The sequence below is a fragment of the Synchiropus splendidus genome, chromosome 3, assembly GCF_027744825.2.
Source record: "Synchiropus splendidus isolate RoL2022-P1 chromosome 3, RoL_Sspl_1.0, whole genome shotgun sequence".
NCBI lineage: Eukaryota > Metazoa > Chordata > Actinopteri > Syngnathiformes > Callionymidae > Synchiropus > Synchiropus splendidus.
This window is the reverse complement of record NC_071336.1, coordinates 26,244,256-26,269,394: the sequence shown is the minus strand read 5'-3', so window position 1 is coordinate 26,269,394 and position 25,139 is coordinate 26,244,256. Positions and strand designations below refer to the sequence as shown.

Genomic DNA, 25,139 nt, shown 5'->3' with positions numbered 1-25,139 from the left:
CCACCCTATTTATTACTCACTGTCCTACTTCTCTCCCTCAGCAAGTCGCCTTGTCGTGCGTGAAATGGCTCCAAATGGGGAGTTTGGGCTGTGTTTCAGTTGAGCATGCTTCCGCTGTCTACCCGCCTCATTGGAAAAATTCAAAACATCATTAGTTGTACTGCTGTTCTGACCCTTAAAAAAATCTTCAGTGATTGTTCAAGCTCTTGTTGTAGTTAATATCAAAAGGTTTTTTTAAATTTTTATTAAAGATTTGCCCCTTTTGTGGCTGACCGACTGCTGATTCATCTTCGACAGGATGTTGGATTGAATCCCGCTCATTTATATTACACAGACAGACAGCGAACCACACGTAGGTTTTAGCATCAACTCATCCTGCCGACAGTAAGAAAGTCTCTCCTTCCTGCTGCGGCTGAACAGTCACTCAGCGCGAACAAAAAAAAAAAAAACTTCTCCAACTATAGTAGTCTAAAGCCCTAAACCTTCTACCTCTTGACTCCCATCATACACATCTTTGAAGAATCGCACCAGCGCAGCACCGAGAGCTTACACGCTGAAAGCTGAATGGCCCTGCGTCGGCTAACTTCCAGGCTTATGCAGCTGATGAACTCAAGCAGCCATCATCTGTGTGCCTCATCCCAGCTAAAACCTGCATTGTGCTGGAGAGGCTTAGAGATGAGCGTAAAGGGGATTGTCAATAGATAGGAAAGAGGCAGAGGAATCCGTGTGTAAAACGTGGAATAAACGCCTAAAAGACGTCTGATCTGAAGTCGAACATTTCAAGTATGAAAGTTTAAGTTGTGAGTGCCAAGAATCTGCAGAGTTACTCATTCTTTCTGGTGTATTTTAAGTGTTCAAATGAGATTGTGATAAACTGCAGAAGAAGTTAAGGGGCCAACTTGGAGTTAGTAATGTACATGTATTCCAATTTATTGCATAAATTACTGACTCATGGGTTTTTGGGCCATGTTATACCTTTCTGTTTCACACTCGGCCGCCTCAACGACCTACTGAACCGCCTGGCAGGCTGTTACCCTCCACTTGATTTCTCTGCTTCTATTCTAGATTGTGCTCCGTTCCCACGATGAATTTGTTGCCAAGAAAACTTATTGCACCTTCTTCCTCATGAGCCAAAGACAGCAGCTGAGTGGTGGAAGTCGATGCCATGGACGGCAGGATTTTATTGCCTCAGCACGAAAAAAAGGGGCTCATGCTTGTACTTTTATGGCCGATTGCGTGAGCCACCATAAAACTAAGCAGAGGGGACCCGTCTTTATGATGTCAGTTGCAAACTGTGTGCTACCTGTTTTCCCGGGTAAGAAGCCCCGGCTGTGTAATAGTGAAACTAAAGAGACCCCTGAACTTATGTCTTACATTTCCTGCTATCATTTGAATGATGTCTTAGAGTTTGTTTTCTGTTTGTTGTGAGAAAAGTGGTCCTCTATGGCCTGTTTGAAAACAAGATATATGGGATACACACTGCAAAATGAACTTGACCCTGACGTGATTTGAACACGCAACCTTCTGATCTGGAGTCAGACGCGCTACCGTTGCGCCACAAGGTCCCCCGCTGGGTTTATAGCGGACCTGGGCAAATTGTGATCTTGGGGGACATGTGCAGCAAATTCAAGTTGGTATTGCTCAGAATTATTTTTTTTTAATAAGTATTGATTTTGTGCTTTCCAAATAAATGTAAAAGTAATTGTGAATTAGCTTAGTTTTTAATATCATATTCACATGCTACACTTACGGTTGCCCCAAAAGAGTCAGAATACAAAAGCTGAACGGAACAGAAAATCTGATCCAAACTACTTTGTTTCTTAAAACTTTGATGTGATTTTTTACATCATGCATTTTTCAATATTTTAGAGTAATTACTCAACTCTGCTCTCAAAAGCATTGACTATTTGCATATTAATTTCCTCATATATTTATTAATTTATGTTAAAATTTGGTGCACTCCAAAACTTCTCAACGGCCATCTGGAATTTGAATCGTAAAACAAGACCTTCAAAAGTCAACATAAATATTTTCTGTGAAAGGTCCCAGTGGGAGTCATTTTGTGGACGATGTCGGAAGAATTGCTTGGATGAATCTTTAACCAAGGACATTTTGCATAGTCACTGGGAAAAAAAATACCTTTGAAATGCATTTATCATTCCATGTTTGTCTGATCATGGTCAAACTCCTAGTTATGAGCTTTTCTCTCTTTTTTTGCGGTATGTGAGTACAGAAAACCTTGCGAAGATAATGAAGTCCAGCCACGTCCACACCTGCTTGTATTCTCACTTCAGTCAGCGAGTTGTTGCTGCATGTACAGACCTCGTGGCGCAACGGTAGCGCGTCTGACTCCAGATCAGAAGGTTGCGTGTTCAAATCACGTCGGGGTCATGAGTTGTTTTTCAAAATTTTCCACCGTTCAAAATGATGGCGAACAGAAGGAAATAGTGGAGCTTGTGGTGATGATAGCGTTGCTACCTGTAGGTAAAAAAAACACCTTGTAGCAGAGCGTGGGTCGCTATCATCCCCATTTGGCTTTATCTGTACATCTACTCCAGAGTTTGTTTCGGAAATAAAAGGTCCATCTTTCTCAAAAATCGGTTGCCTCGCTGTGCAAATCTCTCAGTGCCGGAGATTGTTTATGAGGTTTGGGCTGGTGTATTAGCTGACTGGGTATTACTCCACACCTCATCTCTGCGCCCACACAACCACTGATAGGAGACTCATTATGCATCAAATGGCCGTAAATGGCCCTCAGACCGCCCGTCTTATCTGGATGAGCAGCTCCCTGAAGGCTTTAATCTGTTTGTGTGTGTCAGGCTCCTTTGTTTAATGTGTAATGCTTCCATTTCTGTTGTCATACCTTTTTTGTTTTGGTGCGTCCTGGACGTACTGCTGGCCTGCATCATAGATAATGTTTATTATGCCTGCGTTATTAATGTGTATTTGCATCCAAACGTACTTGTTTACCAACTGGCTTGTGTCACGCATAACTAATCCCACCCCCTCCCCCCCCATTCTTCTACATTAGCTCCTATGACTGATAGAAAGCTGTGATAACACCCTATCACATGAAATGAGCCAAAGAGCGGGGGCTTGGAGGGAGAACTCCATCCTTCGTATCGCCCCTCTATCTCATCCTTCATCCCTCCATCCCCATGTTAAACCAATTAACAGTAATTACCGGCCACCCAAGGCGCAGCTTCTTTCTGCTGGCTCCACTGTTTTGTCCTCATCACCACGCTGACACAAAGTTAGTCTCCGAGACATGTCGGGAAGCAGATCATTACTGTTTATTAGCTAAGGGAGCTTGATTTCCCATGATGGGCCCTGGAGGAACCCAGTGAATTTTGGCTGTGTGGTCCCCGAACTGATAGTAGTTATGGTGCCCACGCTAGTTTTTGTTACAATGTCATGACAGATGTGTCAGGAAGCGCTTGTCTTACCTTAGTCAATGAAATTTCCTACACACAATGGGACGTTGAAGTGATGGGTAGATGAGGTGTCGTGAAACGAGACCGCAGGGTTGATGAAACAGTGCCCTAATGTTACAGGCCACTAGATGGCTCGCTTGGTTTAGAAATGAGGTTTTATGTGTTTGTTGTTGAAATCCAAACCTTCTGGTGGCCTCTGAAAATCGCACCACTGTTTCATGAAACCTCATCAACCCTTCAATACTGTGTTGTTAAACCTATCTAACCAATAACTCGGACAAGGTATGGATCGTGGAACTTTCCAGATTGCCATGTAAACTGGAAGATATGGCAAAATAAAAGATAAATTATCTTTTTTTTTCATATCGTTTGATCTCCGTTCTTTAAAAAAATTGGTTTTAAAATGTCTGTTTATGACACAGCTGTTACGAAAACGATTGAAAGTAGAGTTCTTTAAACAAAAAAATGTGACCGACGTTAAACAAAGAACAAAGCAAATTCAGTTGAAAAAACATACCAACACTGTTATAAAGTATGAACAATGAACTCAACAAAAGTTAAAACAAAAAACTTGGTGGCTAATGCTACAAACAATTTTGGTTTCTGACATTCTATGACAGCTCTCAGTTCAAAATGTTATATTTTGAACTGGAACATTTTCCAGTCTTCATCGTCATGAGGCATATTCCGAACACATTCATTACGTACACATCGGGAAGTAGAGTTACCGCCGAGATCAACCAAAAATCATCACTCCTGACTGCATAGTCTCCCAGCCCTAATCTGGACTGAGGAATCTTTGGAGGGATTCATCACACTTTGTTGTGAACACAGCTTCAGTGTGAGCCTTGCTGTCTTCTTCATGTGCTGTGTTTGTTGGGCAAGTGAGTTTTAGAATTCCTCTGCCGTCTGCTGTGTCGGCACATTGGAATTTGACCATTAATATCATTGAGATTTGCTTAAAAAGGCATTTCATTTAGTTTAATCCAAAAAAAATCACAATGTGGGTGGAAATGAGTGCCGCTGTGGAGGTCTGTGCTCTCTGAGTCTTGTTTTCTCCAGTCGTTTCTTGAGGTTGGGACACATTCTTTCACTGCATCCAAATATATGTAATTATTTCTTTATTACATGCAATGCTGCGGTGGAAAAAGATGATGCCTTATTGTTTTTAAAAAAGTAATCCAGTATTGACTGAAATCAAATAAAGAAATATGAAGAGCATCGACAGTCGTAGAACTAATGCGGATCTCTGTCTGTGTTGTCGTAAACTGGCTGTCGCGTGTGATAGGACTTTTCTCCTTTCATAAATGCTGCCGACAAAGAGCCTGTAATTATCGATAACAGAGTCTTTCTTCAGAGCGGATATTCAGTGGGAGAAAAGAAAACTGATACGCTTCAAGTGCAACTATTAAACTGGGACTGGAGGTTGTAATTATCTATGTGGCATTCAAGGATCTTCAAATAACATAATATTTGAATTCTGTTGCACAAGCATGTTCCCACAAAACACACATCGCTGCAACAGACTCATGGCTTTTTAGTCCACTTCACTCTCAGTCTTTTTGATTCAGCCTTTTTTAAGCTAATTCTCCAAATGCAGCTCTCATAAGAGTTTTCTCCATGGTATTTTGATACTTCTAATTGCTTCATTCAGTTCTTGTGGAATCAAAGGTATTTTTTCTTTATGAATAAAAAAAAAAGTCATGTTTTTTTTATATGGAATTTGAGTTAGCTTAATGTTGAGTTCACTATCCAGACTAACCTAAGAAATATATATATATATATATATATATATATATATATATATATATATATATATATATATATATATATATATATATATATATGAATTAACTAAACACTGTTCTATCAATGGGAAAACCATCAATCATAAGGAGTTGGAGTATATTACAACGAATGTTTCCTTATTTAAAAGTAACTGTCATAATGCACTTGTAAAAGCCCATGAGTCTGGGGAATATGATGTCATGACAGAAACAATCCCTCTCTTTCAGGACACGAGGTTGGCATCTTGTACCTGAATAATTGATCAGCTCTTTATATAAGGGGTCCTGATATTGCTGGATTCTGCCCTTCAATTATGTTAGCATTAATAATTGATTGGCGGTCCGGGGGGGCGAGAGTATTGGTGCCCAGTCGCCAATCTGGCAATGAGTGCTGAAGTCACTTGATCTGACTATTAAAACAAGGTATTGCTTTACAATAGTGGGGACTTGGATATTTATTGTCAGAGATTTTTATTCCCAATTGCACATCCAAATGACACCTTCCACTCTTTGTCTGAATGTCCATGTTGTATGCGTCATCTCACCCGGCAATATTTTCCACTACTCCAGTAGACTCATCTTATTCTGGACCCTTTGTTCCAGCTATACGATTAAACTTCTCTAATATGACCTGAGAGTAAACATTTATACCACAGCCAAACTTGTACCATAGCAGCACATGCCATGACTGCAGCTGCAGGTGGCTAAGCATCTAATGGCTTGAGGCACTAGTGGGGCACTGACCTGTGAAAACCTCCAGCTCAGTGGAGTCGCTGACTAATTCAATAAAGGCCTTTGAGAAAGACTGAAACATCTGTGCGTAGATGCAACAGAGGCCCCACTCTGGACCACCACGAAACTTAAAAAGCTCTGTTACAACTTTGCATTTTATTTTGAATAGCTTGAACGTGACATTATTTTATTGATTTTAATTGACCTGAAATAAAATGGTCCACTAGACTCGCGCTGGGCTCAGAGTGTATGGTGAACAAAAGAGTCTTGTGTGTGTGTGTGTGTGGCAAAGGACCTTAATTGCTGCTGCACCGTTAATAGAAAGCTTCGCAGACTCTTAAGTACTGCGCGAACTGGGATTTGATCCAAGCACCAGCTGGTTTTACAGTCATAGATATATGACTGATATAGACACAGCTCAACACTGAGGAAAATATGCAGATATTAGTGCCAATATTGAGCTCCTCCGGGTGAATGGCTGTCGTTACACCAAAGGTGGCTACAACTCTGTTTCAGAAATCATGAAGATAAAAAATCTGATGTTGATTGTTATCTGTGTTGCACTTTGATAATCACAACATCAAGCATCAAAACTCCACTGTTCAAGAATCTCTACACTCCTCCAAGACTGAAATGTGTGATAAAATGAAGAAGAAACATCATTGCTAGTGGAAAAGACAACATGCAACATGGAAGTGGACAAGATGATGGTGATTTTTGTCGCTTTTTGAACATAAAAATCCTGAAAAAAAGTCAGAATACATAAATAAGAGGAGCACAACTGCTGCTCGTGGAACAAAAGTAAAAGTTTGACATCCCACCTGGACACCCTGCTTCTTGGTTAGCTACATTCTGTTCCTGTTCTGTTCGGTTCTAGTTGGTTTTGATGGCAAATGTTGAACATGTTTAATGTTTTCAATTGGAGGACCCAAGCATTTTCAGAGCTGGTTGTCATCGCCCCTCAAACAATCTGGTATTGGCCATCATTGGTCAGGACTGGGCAAAAACTCCTGCAAAAACAGGTTGAATGTCTGCATGTGTCCCCCGCTTTAGGGATAGGCCTGTCCACTAGATACACCTAAACCTGTTACCTAGTAGAGAAATCCTTTGGTCTGGGAGCATGAGTTCATGGGTCTGGGATCAGTCATGTAGAGTAACGGACAGTATCGAGAGAGGTGAAGAGGAGAGTGCAGGTGGGGTGGAGACGACTGTCTGAGGTGATCTATAACAGAAGAGTAGAAGAGCTACCAGTGGCAGGGATAAGATGTTGAGGCAGTCATTGGGCGTGACCAGAAAGAAGACAGCGACTGAAGGATAAAAACTCAAGTAGCTCCAAATTGTTTTTTTTTTGTATTTAACGAATTGATAAGTAACTTACCAAATCAATGTTTCACATATCTGACTACATCGTCTGGTATCTGCGCTTCCGTCAGCCTTGAGACGGAACTTCTGAGGAGCATCTCTGTCAGATCAAACGCTCATGTTGCTTGTCCTCCCCTCTTCCGATTCCCACCTGTCATCTATCTGATAACTGAAAGGAATAGCAGGAGGAAGAAAGGCTGTCTTTGTCTGTCGATGCGTGTGGAGGAGTGAAAGAGGGGTACACGGCGAAGAGAGGGGAGGAGATGAGTGGAGAGGTGAAGGGGCAGAAGGGAGGTATTGAATTACCCCCCCTTCCCTCTGCCCTGTATGGTGTCGTCTGGATTTATCACCCTTTGGCACCTTCAAATTAAATTTATCCTGCAGTGTGGGCCAATGGGGTCGGGGGTGGTGGAAAACGCGTGGTATGGCTGCTGTGTTGCATGCTTCCCTCCATGGGCCCCGGAGGAGCCGAGCTGGGCGCTGACAAGTCAGATGCGATCAAGGATGCAGAGTGTTCATGTGGGGGGGTGATAGAAGCCCACCAGAAAGATAAACACAATGCAGCATCGGTTGGACCCCTTAGGCCAGACAGAGTGTCCACTTCCTGTCTCCTCTTTATGGACTCACAGAGAATTGATTCATCTCTCTGACTGAAGCAGACCCGTCGATAGCAGCGTCTCTGACTCGTGTGCAAAATGTCAGCGGAGCAGATGGACATTAGATAAAGCGTCCACTCAGGAAAGTCTTTCATGCTTGAACCAGCGGCAACTTTGATAAACCTGACCCGTCCCTTATGAGGGGTGAACACTGCTTATCCTTATTCTTCATGCACAAAATCAAGAGCTGGCAATTTTTATCACTAATAAGAAAGTATTTTTAAGGTCACGATTGTTTGAAAAAAGTAAATAACCCGAACAAAAATGCCTTTTTGTTGCGAAAACTGCTCTTTTTTTTACCACTTGCCTGCCTTTATTTTGTTTACTCTCACAATTTTCCAAAAAGGTGGACACCCAGTGTCGCCCACGGAGAAACAAACAAGTCTTTGAACTCCATCCTACAGGCGAATCCTCTTGTATTCCTCTTGTTTCTCTTTGTGCCTTTTCTCAATGTGAATCCTTCAGGAAAGAGGTTCCTCTTAATTGAGAAAGTGTCTGCGAAGCCTTTGAACAACGCTATCCGCCTGCCGTAGAAATGACAGCCTTTCAAATGTGCACTGTCTTTGCACAAAGACTTGTAATGAGCGACTGATGCTCGCACACGCCGACCCTCATGCCGGCGTCTACCAAGATGAACACGCGCTCAAAAACAAGTTGTCTATTTGTTGGGGTGATAAATGGAGCAAGAGTCCTGGCCCAGCTTGCTGATATAGTCATTGATTCTGGCGGCCTCTCACGCTCCCCTACACACACGTGTGCTCACTGCTATCCGGGATGTGACAAAGCTTCTTTTCAGAGCTCTTAATCGCTCCAACACTGACTAATTGAATTCATTAACCGTCCGGCTCATTGTGCTTGCAGTTATTTAGAGCCCCATTTGAAAAGCAACAATAGAGGAAATGTCAGGTAATGGTGGAATGAGATTTGGAACCATCTGAGTTAATGGGCGATGGGCCATGAAAGGCTCTGATGTATGCATGCATGGCCCGGTGTTGGACGCTTTCCCGGCTTTTCATTGAATTCCCGCATGTTTTTTTTGGAAGTTTCCAGATGAAATGTTGACATTTACAATGTCTGCTTCGAGGGTCACATTATCAAAAGTTTTTACTACATTTTATATCATCTATGAGTTCATTGTTGAGCCAACTTTACGTTGTCTAAAGCTCAGCCACACAATTTTATACTTTGGATTTGGCGCCAGGGCCTTGAGTTTGATATGTGGCTTAACCAATGACTGCACAAACCAGAATGCTGGCCCTTTCTCGCCTCTGGAGGGTTACCCAAGAACTACTTACTTCTACTGGTATAGGGGTCACTTCAAACTTGATGATTTGGGAGAACAGCTGTGTACTGTGGACTGTTGAAGTCAGAGCCTGGAAAAAAGCTTGTTCAAAATTTGATCATGAAATATTACCCTGCTGCCTCCACTCCTGGGTGGTCATTTAAAGACCCTGCTGTGTGAAGTGGTTTCCGTCATATCTTTCAGACAGGACATCTTAAGTTGCCGCAGGAAACTTATCTCTTCATCGTTCTTCTCTTAATCCATGGCCAAATGACCTGTGGCGTTCCTCAAGGTTCGACTTTAGGTCCCATTCTATTTTCCAGCTACACTCAAGATCGCGCAGCGTCGTAACTTTCTTGACCCACTGATTTACTTACCAATGAAGGATTCTTCGGGTGTCGCCGCTGTTTTAGCATGTCTTAATAACGTCAGTTTGCTGGTGGCACCAAATATCCTTCAACTGAACCAGTCAAAAACAGAAATAGTGCTCTGTCCCTCACTAAACTCTCACAGCCCAAAAACACAACAGCTGAAATCTCTGCATCTTATTTGACTCTTCACTCAGAACAGAAGAAACAGTCGAGTTCTATTTCTTTAAGCTAAAAACGATGTGTTCAATTAAAGCTATATTGTCACATGCGAAGTAAATCTCCAACCAGCAGCTGCTGGTCTCTTCACATGTCTAACTGGAGTATGGGACTTGAGTTCTGTGAGCAACGGACTTCAGTCATTTTGAGGTTTCTATCTGGATTTTTCTGTTGAACACATGTCGAAAACCACTACAATCATGTCCACCTCTGTCTTGTGTTAAGTGTTATTCCCATGTTTTGATGTTTCCACTTTGTTTTGATATGTTTGATCGTGTGACATTTAATAGACAGTGAGAGATCATTTTTCTGAAGCTGTGGCGGTTCTCATTTGAGTCACGGTGGTGCACCACGATCGTCTACAGGAAACCCTGACCTTTAATATTGTTGTCTGAACAAACTGCTGGCTAGCTGTAAAATATTTAAAATAAAGCATGTATAAACCACTGCTGCACTGTCAGTATGCAAAGAACCAATGGGTGGCTCCATTTGAGGACAGTTTTGTGATGATATTTTGATATTCTGTTGAGCTCCCGTCAGTGATTTACACGGCAGTCAAACATGACTGGAGGAAATCCCCTTTTTACTGCTGCGGCCTCTGTTTTATGTGCAGACAATGACAAAGAAATTGAATCATAACCTACTTCACATTTGCATGTGTGTCTAGGTCTTGGTGGTCATGTCTGGAGGGGCAATCTGGCTAATAGGAGGAGGGGGGGTACCCATGGGGGAGCTTTCGTTCCAAGGCAAATAAAATCTCAGATCAAGTATGGTTTCCAGAGACATCCCTGAGGCCCACTTAAGAAAATATCAACGCCCCATTTTCCTGATCGAGGGAGTATTCAATTCGGGGAACGTCTCAGCCTCCCCCTCTATCCTGTTATTCCACTGACCGAGAAGCTTTCACGTGCCTTGAAATATGCGTCTCGGCCTCTCATTAGTGTGCTGTGATTTATTGAATTTTTTTGTCATTTTCAGCTGTGTTGTGTAGCTATTTGGTGCAACTCCCTTGCACAACAACTTCAGTTATCTCAAAACAGTGCAGATGTTTTATATTGAAGTGTGAGAGGCACAGGCATAAATTAAGTTAAAGTTTTTTTAGTCCAACTAAATCAGCTTTTTAATATTTTTTTGTTCGCAGAAATACTTTCAGAACTCATACATCAAGCCTGTCTCTCACTTTTCCATGCACGTCCAGTGTTGACAGAGGCCCCTGACCGTGTCGTGGGCCCATGCTCAATTTAGACTTCCCATGATGCCTCACTGTCGCTGACTCGTCACGGCCGTCTGGCAGAGCATTGCTCAATGGGGCCCAGGTGTTTGACTGAGCTGTATAACTCCAGAGGTGGTTTAGTACAAACCCACACAGACATGAAACATTGTGTATATTGGCAAACCACAGGCTTTACGCTATCTGGCTAATGATTTGGCCCCACTTTTTGATTTCCCATATGTTGAATCCATTTTTCTTTCTTGCACCACAGGAAGCAGGGCAAGGGCACGAAGAGTGATAGCACTCAATTTTTGATTTTATTCCTTTAAAATGTGGGGAATAAGGCCTTCAAGAACAAATTATACATTTCATAGCGTGGGAATATCATGAATGTATTGTTTCTTGATCTACACTTAATTTATGATTTTGCTATCAACCGATATCAATGCCGATATTTTCCCTGAAACTAATTTAAAAAGTAGGATGCGAGGGTTTGACGACAGGTGGGGAGCAGTTCTGCCTTGATGATATGGCACTGCAGGAAACATTGGTGTCTCCAATTCTTCTGTCATGCCCCTATAGACACTTTGATGTAGTGCAGTGACACAAGAACCATGAAGGTTAAGGGTGGAGTTTAAAATTTGACTCGTGTGACTTTGACAAGCAAACTGGTCACCACAAATCACCCTAAGGATGTTGTTGTGTCCCATCCCTCGCAGTACTCCATAAGCATCCCAGTGCATTTGGTGAATCTAGACATTACTCAACTGTGCTATTATTGGGACAATAACATAGGCTAGACCAGTGGTTTTCAAATCGCCCATCAACACTCTTCATTATTAAGTTGCACCCAGCAGATGCAGCTAATTTTTCTACCAAGCATCGTAAAAATATGTAAACAATATGGGAACAAAATTTTCAGTTGCCTCAATCAAGACCAAATCTAGGTAAAAACTAGACATTAAAAATGAACTTTGACTGGCTGACATGCAGTTGTGTCCAAGATTGGAAAAAAAATCTGGAGCACAAAGCCCACAAAGCTGAAATGACTGCAGGAATTCAAGACATAAAATGTCAGTGGAAGAGAATGTTTAGGTTTGTTTTTTTTTTTTTCATGTCCAAAAATGGGGCACAAGAAACATTGTTAGACCTTTCTGAAAAAGATAAAGACACTGACAAAATTTTGCAGAATGTGCTGGTGCAGTCACACCCAAGACAACATTTACGTTTGTGCATTATGCAGATTTCTTTCTGCACTGTTGGGGAAAAGGTTACAAATGCAAACATCATAATTGTATAAAGTCCCATTGGAGGATTATCTGTAGATAAAAGCCAGTGGAATCACCACATGACCAATGGTGTAAAGATACAGAGGAGGTATTGCGGGATGGCATACCGCAACAACATTCTGCAGTTGTTAAATTTTATTTTATTTTTTTCTACTCCTGTTGCACTGAAAAACAAGATCAAATCACAGAGATCATGTCAAGCCCAATGCATTTAGGAGCATGGTGTCTGCCATAGGGCACAGGACGTGTCTCTATATGCTTCCTCAGTAATGTTGAGTGGAAGCCACGCGCGTATTAACAGGTCTGCAGATGTTCCGTCTTTGTAGGACATTTGCCAGAAGCATCGTTCTGTCCTCAGGTAACTTGCTGTATAAATTAAAAGCTTGACAGAAGATTAAATGCACCGAAGAATGTTAAATGAGAAAATGACCTATCGACAGCATTTAACCTACAGCTCATCCAACAGATACATGTGTCGTAAACTCCCCTTGTATTCATAACGAAAATGATTCTAACCTGTTGTCTTAGAATCCGTCTAATTTATATCCTGCATCATCTTTCCATTGTGGATTGCAAGATGAGTAACTTGCACTAATATAATAATAGTTAAAGCTAAAAGAGTGAACTCAAAGTACATTATCATGTTCTTGATTTTGAAAGCATGAAAAGTCCTTTGTCTTTGTGGCTCAGTTGTCTTGTCCTCATGACTTTTTTCTCCTCTGAACCTGATGTTTGTTGTCATTCCTTCATCCATTCTACAGCACAGTAGTGAGTTTCTTCTGTTATTTTATCCTCCACCTCTTTTCAAGGCTCTTTAATCAGGTACAAATGACATACAATCTAAAGCAAAGGAACAGATAAACAAGACCAATCCACTCTGGAATTCTTATCTGCAGATGCGCTGAATGGCCGAGGACACACAGTCGCAGACAATACACACACTCACGCCACACACTCATAATGTCTTATGCAAAATAAGTCTTTAGATAAATAGTCCATTCCAGAAGTAACCTCCCTCTTTAACAAATCGCTTCTCGCAGGAGAGGAGCTCATATAAATACCTATTAGATGCCCCAATTGTCTTACCGCCAGTGCGGGGAGAGTGGCGGGTCGGTTAAATTGAGCCCAGAGTGGCATTCATCAGCATCCATTGTCATCTTTGCTTCTGCCTCTCTCGCTGAAGGTAACTGACTAGAGAATAGCGTCAGCCGATCTGTCCACCTACGGAGCGAAGAGCCACAGATTGATTAGCTCGGTGGCGGCGCACTGAGCCACACAGCGACGGAGATATTGTTATTCTCAAATATGAAAATGCTCTAATGGAGCCGGACAAGGACTGATGATGAGAGGGGATGGAACGGAATAAAGGAAAGTGCTTAAATTATCCCCGCGGCTCGCTTATTTAAGAGGCGCTTTCTGCTCAATGAAAAGGTTGAGCTTCTCAGCGTTGCGCCTCATATTAATAGAGCTGAAAGGCAATAACAGCAGTTAGCCTGCCGTGGCCTCCGTGAACTCTGGTTGCTGTTGACAGCGCGAAAACCCTTTTTTTGCGTGGACTCAGGTTTCATCACAAAAGGAACGTTTACGGGCTCTCTGTTGAAAACTTGAGCTAGCGACCAATGGAAAGTACTGGACAGCAACACAGCAGGTACTATCGCGGACAGGTTTATTGTCTTTTAGGGCGAGCCATGTCCGACTGCTTATTATTTTCAAATAATCTTTTTATATCTGCGGCCCATGGCGGTCATTATCAAGTGGAGTCCGTCCTGGTTTACATTGGCTTGGTGTGGATTTAAGCCCTGTTATGTGCATGTAAGTAGTCAAACCATATGGTAGGGAAACAGAATAGTGTGTTCCATTCAATGAGTCTGAATTAGGCTCAAAAAGTAGGAACCACAGGACACGTCTGAACTTTTCTGAATGTTTCCTAACAAAATAATTTTTTCGAAAAACACAAAGCTTTTACTCGTGTTTCATTCGTGCTGGATGCTAAGAAACATTTCTAGCATTTTTCATCAACATTTTCTCAGAGATATAAAGGCAATACAATAGGCGTCATGATGCATGGATACATTTTTTCCCCCTTCCCTTCTTTTACATTAATAAACATAGTTGGAAATATGCAAAAAAGAACACAAACACAAAGGAACATATGAAGGCATGTCACATAGAACAATACTTAAGTGATACCTATAGATAACGCTGCTTTCTTCCAAGCATATTCCAAGCAAGAACTTGGCTCAGGTTTTCATCCACACCCACACTCACACAGGGCACATGGCTAAAATAAAGAAATGAATGAATAAGTAATATAAAATAACTATTATTTTCATCTTTATTTTTTATTGTTTATAAAAAGGGCAACTTTAGGTCAGCAAAAGTACAGAAAAGGAAGACAGAAACATAAGGAATTTCGCTAACAAAAAAAAAAAAAAAACATCCTATCCTGAAGATAAATTTGTGACACTGAAGGTTTCACATTTATATCTATTATATCCAAGACATATTAGCTGTATGTAAAAGGTAAATACAGTTTAAGATGCTGCCTCATTTCATCAACAAAATGACCTACAGTACACTCGCTGTTGACGCATGAATAAAGACGTTTGCGTTTAAAAAAATTAAAGATACATTTGTTTGGTTTGGTGTCTCAGTACTTCTGGTGTTACATCTATCTGCACCATTTGTTTGCATGCAGAGGAGCATCTTGCTCTCTGACATGGGCGGTCAGGTACTCCACCTAAACACTTCAGTCTACATGTACTTTAGGTTCCAACTGACTCACATATACTGTGCATCCCTAGTGTGAAGTGATCCCGAGCAGTGGACATGTTTGCAAGGCAAGTTTCTGCACTAGGTTCCTGCTAAACACAAGTGTAGCGTGATCTGTGTCTCAATGAGATGCGTTTAAGTTCAGGAAATCCATTCCACAGTTTGCAGTGAGCTTGCAGAGCAGCTGACCTTGAAGAAATTTCATCAGACAACATGAAGGATCAGGAATCTTCACTGGTTTGATCGTCACTTTCCATAAAAAAACATCTATATTGGAGACTGATACTATGCAGCGCAAAGATGGATGCTAATCGTAGCTCTTCAAAGACAGCTCTGAGTGATGCCACAACATAATTCATTATTCATATATAGCAAAAATAACTTGCTGGAGGGGCAAAAAGGGTAGAAGTTCATTTGTTTTCTTTTACTTGAGACAAACAATTGTGCACTCATAAAACCGCTCGGATCACATGGCCGACTGAAAACAATCTGGGTTTATTTTCACAGAGAGAAAGTGGAGTTTATTCCAGTAGAAATCTTGAGACTGAGAGAAGACGACGTGTTTACAAATTTAAGCTGCTTAGCGATGAGGTCTTCTGTGTGTATGTCTCCTTGTGTAATGGATTTACTCCAGTGAATTAAAGAAACCCCTGGAGGGAGCGTGGCACTTCTGCTCTGCTGCTCATCCAAATCAAATTCCACATGGATGTAATAATGTGAGCCGAATCTAGATGATCACAACACTCATAAACATTTATAAACGCGCACACAACCATCTCAGCTTCCGCTTTGGCACGGATGACGGTGGATTCCATATCGAATGTTTTTCATGTTGAAATGTGGTTTTGGATTTTCTTCCATGATGATTCACATGGTGGGACTGATAGGGTTTATTTTCAAGGTCGATTTCAGTGACAGGGCCAGTAAGCTTAACAGTTTACATCTCAGAACAGACATTTCTTTCCTCATCCCTGCAGGCTGAGGGCATCTATTTGAGATATGGAGAAGCCGTCGCTCTACTCTGAGTCTCTGATGGATGGAGCCTAAGATACAGTTTCGTCTTGTGACACTGCAATAGAGCTGTTGCATTATCAGATTTATATATATATATTTATATTATATATATTTAGATTTTTATATATATTTATATTATTATAATACATTCCTTTTTTCTTCTATTTTGATTTTTTTGTTGTCCAATTAAGTAGACTGAACTAATTATTTAGCAACCGACAACTCAACAATTTCTCTTGAAATATGTTGAATTAATTTACTTATTCATATTAATTATATTTATCATTATATTTATTTCATTTTATATTTTTCAGCACAGTGAGCGGAATCTTTTGACCTACACCAGTTTGTCAGAAACATGTTTTCAGCAGTAATAATTGACAGGTGTGATGTAGCAGATATGTAGTGACAGATTGTTACATTGATATTACCTCATAGCGGGTGTCAAACATACGGCTGAGGGTCCAAATCCAGCTCACCCAGTCATTTTATGTGGCCTGCAAGAGCGTTACAATGTCACCTGCCAACTCTCATGCCAAACTTGCTGTTTGTAATGTGACAAATATACTGCCCACAGCACAGCACTCTGCCGGACGTCCACTCTGCATTACTGAGCTCCACACAGCACCGCTTCAAGTAGGAGAGGAGTGGATCCTTCAGACAGGAAGTAAATTAAAGCCCATTAAAAGTGATGTAAATCTGGGAAAATGTCATCATAAAACATGTAGACGTTGTTCGCATTTTACTGTGAAAGGACCAAAGGAGCAGTATGACATGGACTGCAGCTCTGCGCTGTGTCAAACCCGATGACGAACTTGCTAGTGTGGAGGACCTGCATGGTCAAAGTTTGAATTGTACTTCTAACACAGCAAACTCACCTCGGTCTGCTTAGCTACTGGTGGAAATTGAAAACTCTGTGTGACTCCGCCTCAACGTCGCGATCTGCTGTCTGTGGAAGTCCGAGCTTTTTCATGGATTTTCGACTATTGCTGGTCCTGGAACGGAACACCCACGATACACAAGGGAACACTGGGAATCCATGTAGTATTCTGGGAAGTAATTGGAAGCACCCCGAAAACTAGATCACCTCACATGCAAGGTGCTATAGTGACCCATGATGAGTACAGTTTTCGAGCTTTGCCGTTTCCTGAACTCGGAGAAGTGAACAGAAACAGAAGGGAGCAGGCTGTGTATTCTCAGGCGCAGTTGGTGGTGAACAAGGACAAATGTTAAAACACAGATAAGCGCCATGTTCATTTCCAGTTTAGGGAGTGCCTGTTCAATAAGTAGAAATTTTGTCCAGCTGGCAACTCTGCTGAACATTTTGGCTTCTCGCTCCATTGAGTTTGACACCTCTGCCCAGAAGGAAGAGAAAATGAATCAAATTTTTCAATTGTTACATAAACCACTCAGAGACCTTCCCAAATCTGGACTTAAATTTCCTTCTGAGACACGTTTGATGGGGATTGTGTTTGCTTTTCTGTCCAGTCAAATCGAATGAATGCAACCCAATATCAACATCTCGCTCGTGTGTGTTGATGTTTGTGAGTGTGGGCTCATGTATTGAAACCCTATTGACTCCTTACTGCATAAAATACATTTCTTTGGTTTGGAAAAAATACAATGCTAAGTTATTGGGAATTATTAATTAAACTGGAGTATATTTTTATAGCATTAAATATCTTGTAATAACCGGAACTCCTTATCTCCACACGAATCAGGGTGACTGAGCTACATATGTTTAACTTGAACAGAAGTGTGACATAAACACGGCTAAAATTCCAAGCACTCGCTCACCTACTTCACAGTCGCCCTTGAGAGTGAGACAAAGGAAACGACAAGAACGAGGGGTCTTTCACTGACAAAAGTGACATTGACACTTGGCTTATTGCCTAGTCAAACACACCGCGCCGCCGCCACACGCAGCCTGACCTAGTAATGGAGGCCAATGAAATCTGCTGGTTGGGAGCAGGGGACCTGATCGTACCGCACAGGAACTGAGTCGAAACAGTCCCATTCCGCTACTGTCATACACAGAAAACCGACTGACTTCACTCGCAACCTTGTTAGGAGCCTTCAAGGTACCAGTCGCTCCAGATTTGGTGGCTCCAACACCCGGAATGAGAATTTATGCTTTATGCAGAGGAACCTAAGTAGCTGTGGCAGGCAATTTGACCCCAAATGAGCATAAACTATATTTCTATAGAGCCCCACTTTAGTCAAAGTCATTCGAAGCGGGAGTGTAGGAGGTTGAACCTGCGTCCAACTGGTGATGTTGGGGGGTATTTTTCATCCACTTCTCCTGTTTTCTTCCCTGTAATCAGATTGTAGTGTAATGAGGCTGCAGGGGAAGAGGATGACAATTATGTGTTCAAAATGAGCTCAGCTCCTCTGTGGAAAGCGCTTTTTTTAAACATAGCTGGAGGAGATGGTGCTTGGAAACGGTGGAGATTGCTCCCCGCGGGGTTTTCAACGTGCCTCGCCGCTGATTGTGGGCCGTGATTTCAGATTGAATTCAGAAATGCGGATGATTTCCTGTCATTTCCGTTTGTTAGCGATTGCTGTTCCCTCTCCGGCGCCCGTGACAGTGATCGCTGGTGTTGGTAGAAGGTTGGAGTGGGGCCATCTTGAATCCTGTTACCGAGAAATACTGTACGCCGTAGCAGCACGTTCATCTAATTTTAGTGTTGTGTGCGATGGGTTAGTTTCGGGGTGAGCAGCGACCTTATCAAATCTCATCATTCTGCCGTCATGGCTGCGCATGACCATAGGAGCACAGTTATAAACAACGCTTGGCCAATCTAAACTGTGCTTGCTGAATCTGTATTTACATGCTCCCTGTATTTTTCAAGGGCCTCCTTTTGCGGCTGAAAGAACACACTTCATCTGAAAGCTGGATTTGCTACACTGAGATTTCTCATTCTCACCACAGAGACTTTACAAAGGATGAATAACACCTAACTTTCTTGGCTAAAACAGAGAAAGGCAGATGAAAGTCAACATGCACACAAAGCAATGATTTTATGTCTCCCTCCCCCCCTCTTCCCTCTCACTGCGTGTCTTGAGGGGCTTGGAGAGCTGAGGGAACCCGTCTTTTCTGAAGCCTTATCTATTGCACAGCTTGCCCTCGCGAAAACACCCCACAAACACCCTGAGGACATGCTGAAATTAGCATAATTTCCAATTTACAATGAGTTTTTTTTTCCTTTTCTCAAAGTTATCCTTTTAAAAGCAAGTCCATTTCTTGTAGCGGTAGAGTTATCGCTCAGCAGGAGACTGATGTTATATTCATTTTACCATGCTTTTACAATCAGTTCAACTTCAGGTCTGTTTGGTCACTTGTCAAGAGAAGAAATACATCACTTTATGAAGCAAATATTAGACTTTATTCCGCAAACCCGAATGTTTAAACACATTTGTTGTATTTTATTGTGTACTTATAAGTTGCTATTTTAAGAACTGACACATTTAGCCATCTCTAACTTCTAGAGTCTGAGGGAAAGACTTAAAATATCTTGGGATTTGAGGGAATAATAAGGCTCCTGGATGCCTCCTTGGTGCGGTGCTCCTGGCGACTCCAACTGGTAGACGTGACAGGACATACCCAGGATACACAAGTGACATTAACTATCAAAAATACCATACTATCAAAAACATTTATGTCTTTCATTTGTGTCTTTCTTTTATGCATGCTACTGTTTAGAAGCCAAGTTGAAAGTCCAGCCCTGCGGCCTTTTGTGACTCTTGATCCTATCTGAAGTGGCCCTCTGTCTCTCCCATCAAATGTTGTCAACAACCATAAAATACACGTTACCAGAAGCTTGTGCGTACTGATTGTGATTCTAAGTGTTACTCTCTGGTGAAGAAGACTTTGCAATTGATATTCTGACAAGGGGAATTCTCGTGATGTGTTTATGGGCCTGTTCCTCTTAGTCTGGCCCTTTGTCGTGTTTATCTGTTAAGTTCTTATACTGTGTTTTTTTCTGTTACATCCTGTTTTGTTCTGAGGAGTTGCACCTTTGCTTTGTTTATTCGCCTGACCTTCCTGTCATGCCTCATCCACCTGCGCCATCTGCAGCTCCACGATGTGATCAGCTTCGGAACTCCCTTCCTCTTTGTGTTGTGTTCATTTGAGTGATTCCTTTGTCTCGTGCCACTTCATCTTGTCCCAGTTAGAGAGTTCCTGCATCATATATTCTGGTGACTTGTGATTCCTGAGACCTTGCCTGTTGAAAGTTTTATTTATTTTTTCCGCCCCCTCTGGATACTTTTGCCTGTCTGCATTGATCACCCACCAAACCTTTCCTGGAAAAAAAAGACTTCTATGTGAGTCGAGCACTTGAGTCCAGTTTTCTGTACTTCTGCTACACGATCTAATCTACTTCAAATAACCATTTTTGAGGCGAGATATGAAGGTGGTGTACAGCAGGGGTTCTTAACCTTTTTAATCTCGGTGCCCACCATTCCCAGAACAATTGGTCCCAGGGCCCATTCAGTACAATTTATTCATTACTCTTGATTTCATTTGTGATCTACAACCATATTTATATACATATCTACTTGCACGTGAACTAACCAAAACCTTGTGAAATGATATGAAACCATGTGATCTTTGCAAACATATTTATTTTTCATCGAAAAAGTCCAACCGGCAGCAGGACCAAAGTCACATTCATCAAATTTACAAAAGAAAAATAAATGAAAAAAAATACACTTGATGCAGACTGTTGAGAAAAAAAAAAAAAGAATAAAATTATGAATAAAATAAATATAATAAAACCATGTGTAAATACAATAAAATAAAAATATATTTAGATTTATTTTAAATATATTTTATTTAAACTCTATAGAACATATAAGTAAAGTGTAATGCAAAGTATCGCCATAAAATGTTATCATTAATTTTCAAAACTGCTCCAACAGGTGCTTTCATGAATGGTTTTTACTGTTTGGGGGGGAGACATCACTTTCTCTATCATTTTTTTCTTTTTAGGAACTTCTCCATTGTTGTTAACTGTCACAGATTTACAGATTTACTAACAAGTCCTATGTGGCTGATGTATTAAAACCGAGCTTCTCGCTGCCCAAAAGTGTAAAGCAAAAAAACTTTCAGTGGCCCTCTTGGACGCGCTGGTGGCCCATCCATGGGCCCCGGACCTATGGTTAAGAATCACTGGTTTGGACATTATTGTTATGATTTCCAATGTGAGTGTCTTGTTTGTATTTCACCCGACATATTTCACCATTTCCACATATAATAAACGTTCTCATGTGTGAGGAAGCAAGATGTATCCCAGCCTACTGTGCATTGTTTACTGTGCTGGTCCTAGAGATGCCCAATTCTCATCTTGACTGAGCCAAAAACACATCCTTAAAATGTCCTTAAAATGTCCAAATATGAATCTATATAATATATATAATATAGTGCAGCATATGAACCCATGTGAGCTATGAGAATTTAGGTCCTTATTGTTTTAAGAAATAGGTCAATTAACCAGTGTTCCTCTCTTTTGTCTTTTCTCTCCCTGCCGCTGCTCCCTGACCATCATGTCTGTCGTTCATCTCCCAGGTAAGATATTTCACACTCTCACCTTTTGTGTGTCATCAATATCTCTGAACCAGTCTCACAGCTGGTCTCACAGGGCTCACTCTCTCTCACACACACACACACACACACACGCCACAGTCTTGGACCTTAATAAAACTTTCTCTACTTTTTTGGCCATTTCATCTGCCTCTCTCGGTGGGGGTCTGCTTTATTATTATGGGATATTTGATGGTCCTGCTCCACAATAAAGGGGCCCTCGGTGAGCATACATGTGTCTGATGGAAGACAGCGTGGCTGATGAATGGGCTGTCAGTGGTCGATCCAGATGGAAGCAGGTCTCATATAATAGGATTCCATAAACACCGGTCCCAGTAGGGTGGCTGGAGGAGTGGCCCGACCAACAAAGCGAGCCATGATCTATGGAGAGAGGGAGTGGAGGCTGATACAAGTAGGAACAGGTGTGAACACACTCATAAAGATGCATGAGGCTGTGCCGTCTATTGTACATATCCACAGATGGACCGGTCGGAGTGGCTACTTTGAAACCAAGGAGATCTTGGCATCACCAGGAACGAGGTAGCTGTGGTGCTAAAATGAGGGATAAGATATCCACTTGACTGCACATGGTTTAGAGCTGAAATACGAAGCGTTTATTTTGTTTCATTCAAGACACACACACCTGTGCAACTCACATTTCCTGTACATTATCACTAGTTCATCTGTGCTTTCTCTTCCCACTCATCTAACCTCTTGTCAAGCAAGTAAAAAGCAGGGCTCTCTCTCACAATGCACACCCTTTTCTCTCCTTTCCCACTCCTTAAAGCAGCAGCTGTCAATGGGTCTCCTGAAGGCCGCGGTGAATATGTTCGTATGTAAGAGGGAGAGGGTTGTAGAGAGAGGAGCAGCTGGGAAGTATCCTAATAGGCTTGGCTGGCCCAATGTCACTGTCTTGCACGGTGACTGCCTCCATCTCCACCCTGCCGCCCTCATGCTGATGGGAACTCAAGCAGCCTCCTGAATACAGAACAACACTCAGGCTGCACTGTGTTCAGGAAAAAGAAACAGCAGGCGACAAAAACTCTCTGTGAGCCGTAAGTGATAATGTCTTGAAACAAACTTGTAGAATTGAACTGTGAATCGTTTACGATTTGACGTAAGTTTGTATCGTTGTCTTTTTATTTGAGACAAAAGTCATTACCTTCCGTTTGTGAGGTATTTGGCAGCTTCTAATGCAACAATATCCTTCTTTCTAAGAGGCTCTGACACTTTTTGTGTGTTGGTAGAATTTAAATTTTGTCTGAAATGAATGGACCGAACCATTTACTTAAAAACAAGAATGCAACATTTCCGTTGTCAGACCTTCTGTTAGGCTTATCAGAAGCACCTCTTATGGTAACCACTAAGATCTCACACCCATCTTCTATGATATTACAGACTAATACTATGGGGGCGAAATATCCGAGCCGGCCGTCTGCTCTCTCATCACACCAATCAATCTTCCACATATTACACTCCCACTGAACACCTTTATAGAAATACATTGATTTTATGTTCCTCTTGACAAATCCCCTCCCGCTTGATGAATTAAATCTATGGTTTTGTTAATATCCAGTCAGTCTTGCTTCCATTTACTCCCACAGTCGCTTGTTTACTCACACGCCGCACGACGATACGTAAAGTTTTACTCCGTGTTGCACGTCTACTTTCTATTCATGAGCGCGTTTGAACCACAAATAATTCATGCGACGGTATAAGCGCACCTGAAAGTGGTCCAAAATAACAAGCTTGAAGTGAGGAAACGGCCCTGCATATCATCAGGCTCATTAGGCAGAGCCAGGCATCCTGGATGCATAGCTAATGAGCGGGCGCTCCGTCTCCGTCAGGATCACCCGGCACGTCCAACGGTCACATAAATTCTCATTTATAGGTCATAATCTGTCATTTATACACACAGGCTCCCCCAATTAGTGGCTTGGGCCCTTCAGACTGATGTGTCTCTGGGGGACTCGCAGCTCCAGTGCCCTGGCACTCACAGAACCCCATTAGTGACAAATTCTGACCTGTTGTCCCAACTGACCCTGGAGGACTGTTGCTAACTGGGCTCATAAATGCCACTGGTACCAGGGAACTATTCCAGGTGCTTTTGTGTGAGTGTGCTGTTTATCAGTTCCGATGTCTGTCTGCTGGGAAAAAAAAAAAAAAAAAAAAGAACTGGCGAGGAAACCAGAGCCTCTAATATGGGCCAGAGTAGAAAGGGATGCAAATGGCAGGACCCTTTGAAGCGCCCTCTTTATTTTATGCAGGACAATTACTGTTTGTCCGGCAACAGCCAAGTATTAGTTATTGTTCTTGTGGGTCAAATTACAATATTAAATAGATAGCAAGATGCCACGGCCCAGCTTTAATTAGAAAATTGAGGATTGCCAATGAACGGAGACATTTGACTGGCTCCCAGTGGAGTCACCGAAATGCCAAGCTGATGCATGCAAGGTCCCAGCAATGTTGTGTAAATCTCACAAGCAATAATAACCCAGGAAGTTTCTTCAAGAGAACTTTTGACAGACCTGGAAAAAATGGCGAATAACCTGACATAAAAATAGTCGTAACTGAATGTTCAGTGATTCCCGGCTATTTCGATGGCTTACCCCTCCCATTGTAATAGACAATATCGGTCAATTTGCTGTCGCGTTTCTAAAGTTTGTAGATCAACATGGCGGGTCGGTGAGGGAGAATTGCTTCACTAAGTCTACTGGGAAAGTTTATTGAAAGATCTGGATGCCGCCGTTGTTACGGAACTGTCTTTGTGAAGACCCAAACGCAAGAGACAGGGTTTAAACCTGGAAAAAAACTATGCCCAAAGTTAAAACAAAACTCAGTCCGAATGAAATGCTACATAACGTGCTTCTCAATTAAGTATTATAAACACAACTGTACTGACTTATTACGTGGACTTTGCTTGATCGTGACTTGACTGAAGTTGGCTAAATGCAACGCAGACTTGGCAACAGGATGGTGTACACAGAGACAGGACAGGTAAGGGGAACTGAGCAGGACACCAAGCGCAATGAATAGTGGGATCAGAAGTAGACACAGACACACAAGACACGATTAAACCTCACCAAAATAAAACAAGCGGATGAGAACAAGACAGAAACAGAAAGTTAAAATTAAGATAAACTAACCAACCTAGAATAAAAATGATAAAACATAAGTGACTACGCGTAAGAACTGTCGTCGGGTCCATCAGGTCATTCTGAAGCACTGTGAGCTCATCCAGTTGTGAATTGCTGCAACGATAAGGTCCTATACCATTTACGTTTTTCACAAAGTCACCATCAAATTCTTCAGTTCAGTTGCTTTCTGGAGTCTAAGTTGCATTTACTGTTTAACATCCCGTAAGTGACCAATGTGTGAGACTAAGATAACAAAAGTCTCCTGTCAAAATGTGCTGCCATTTTTGTTG

At 41.8% G+C, this 25,139-nt stretch overlaps 1 protein-coding gene and 2 non-coding genes across 7 annotated transcripts in view; 2 read left to right on the top strand and 1 right to left on the bottom strand.

Moving 5' to 3' along the window:
* The window catches only part of LOC128755422 (partitioning defective 3 homolog), a 336,729-nt gene that overhangs the window by 53,803 nt on the left and 257,787 nt on the right, over window positions 1–25,139 (top strand). The window lies entirely within an intron of this gene.
* trnaw-cca (transfer RNA tryptophan (anticodon CCA)) lies at window positions 1,494–1,565 on the bottom strand. Its single transcript has one exon. It is a non-coding gene; the product is annotated as a tRNA-Trp (tRNA).
* On the top strand, window positions 2,320–2,391 carry trnaw-cca (transfer RNA tryptophan (anticodon CCA)). The gene has a single exon. It is a non-coding gene; the product is annotated as a tRNA-Trp (tRNA).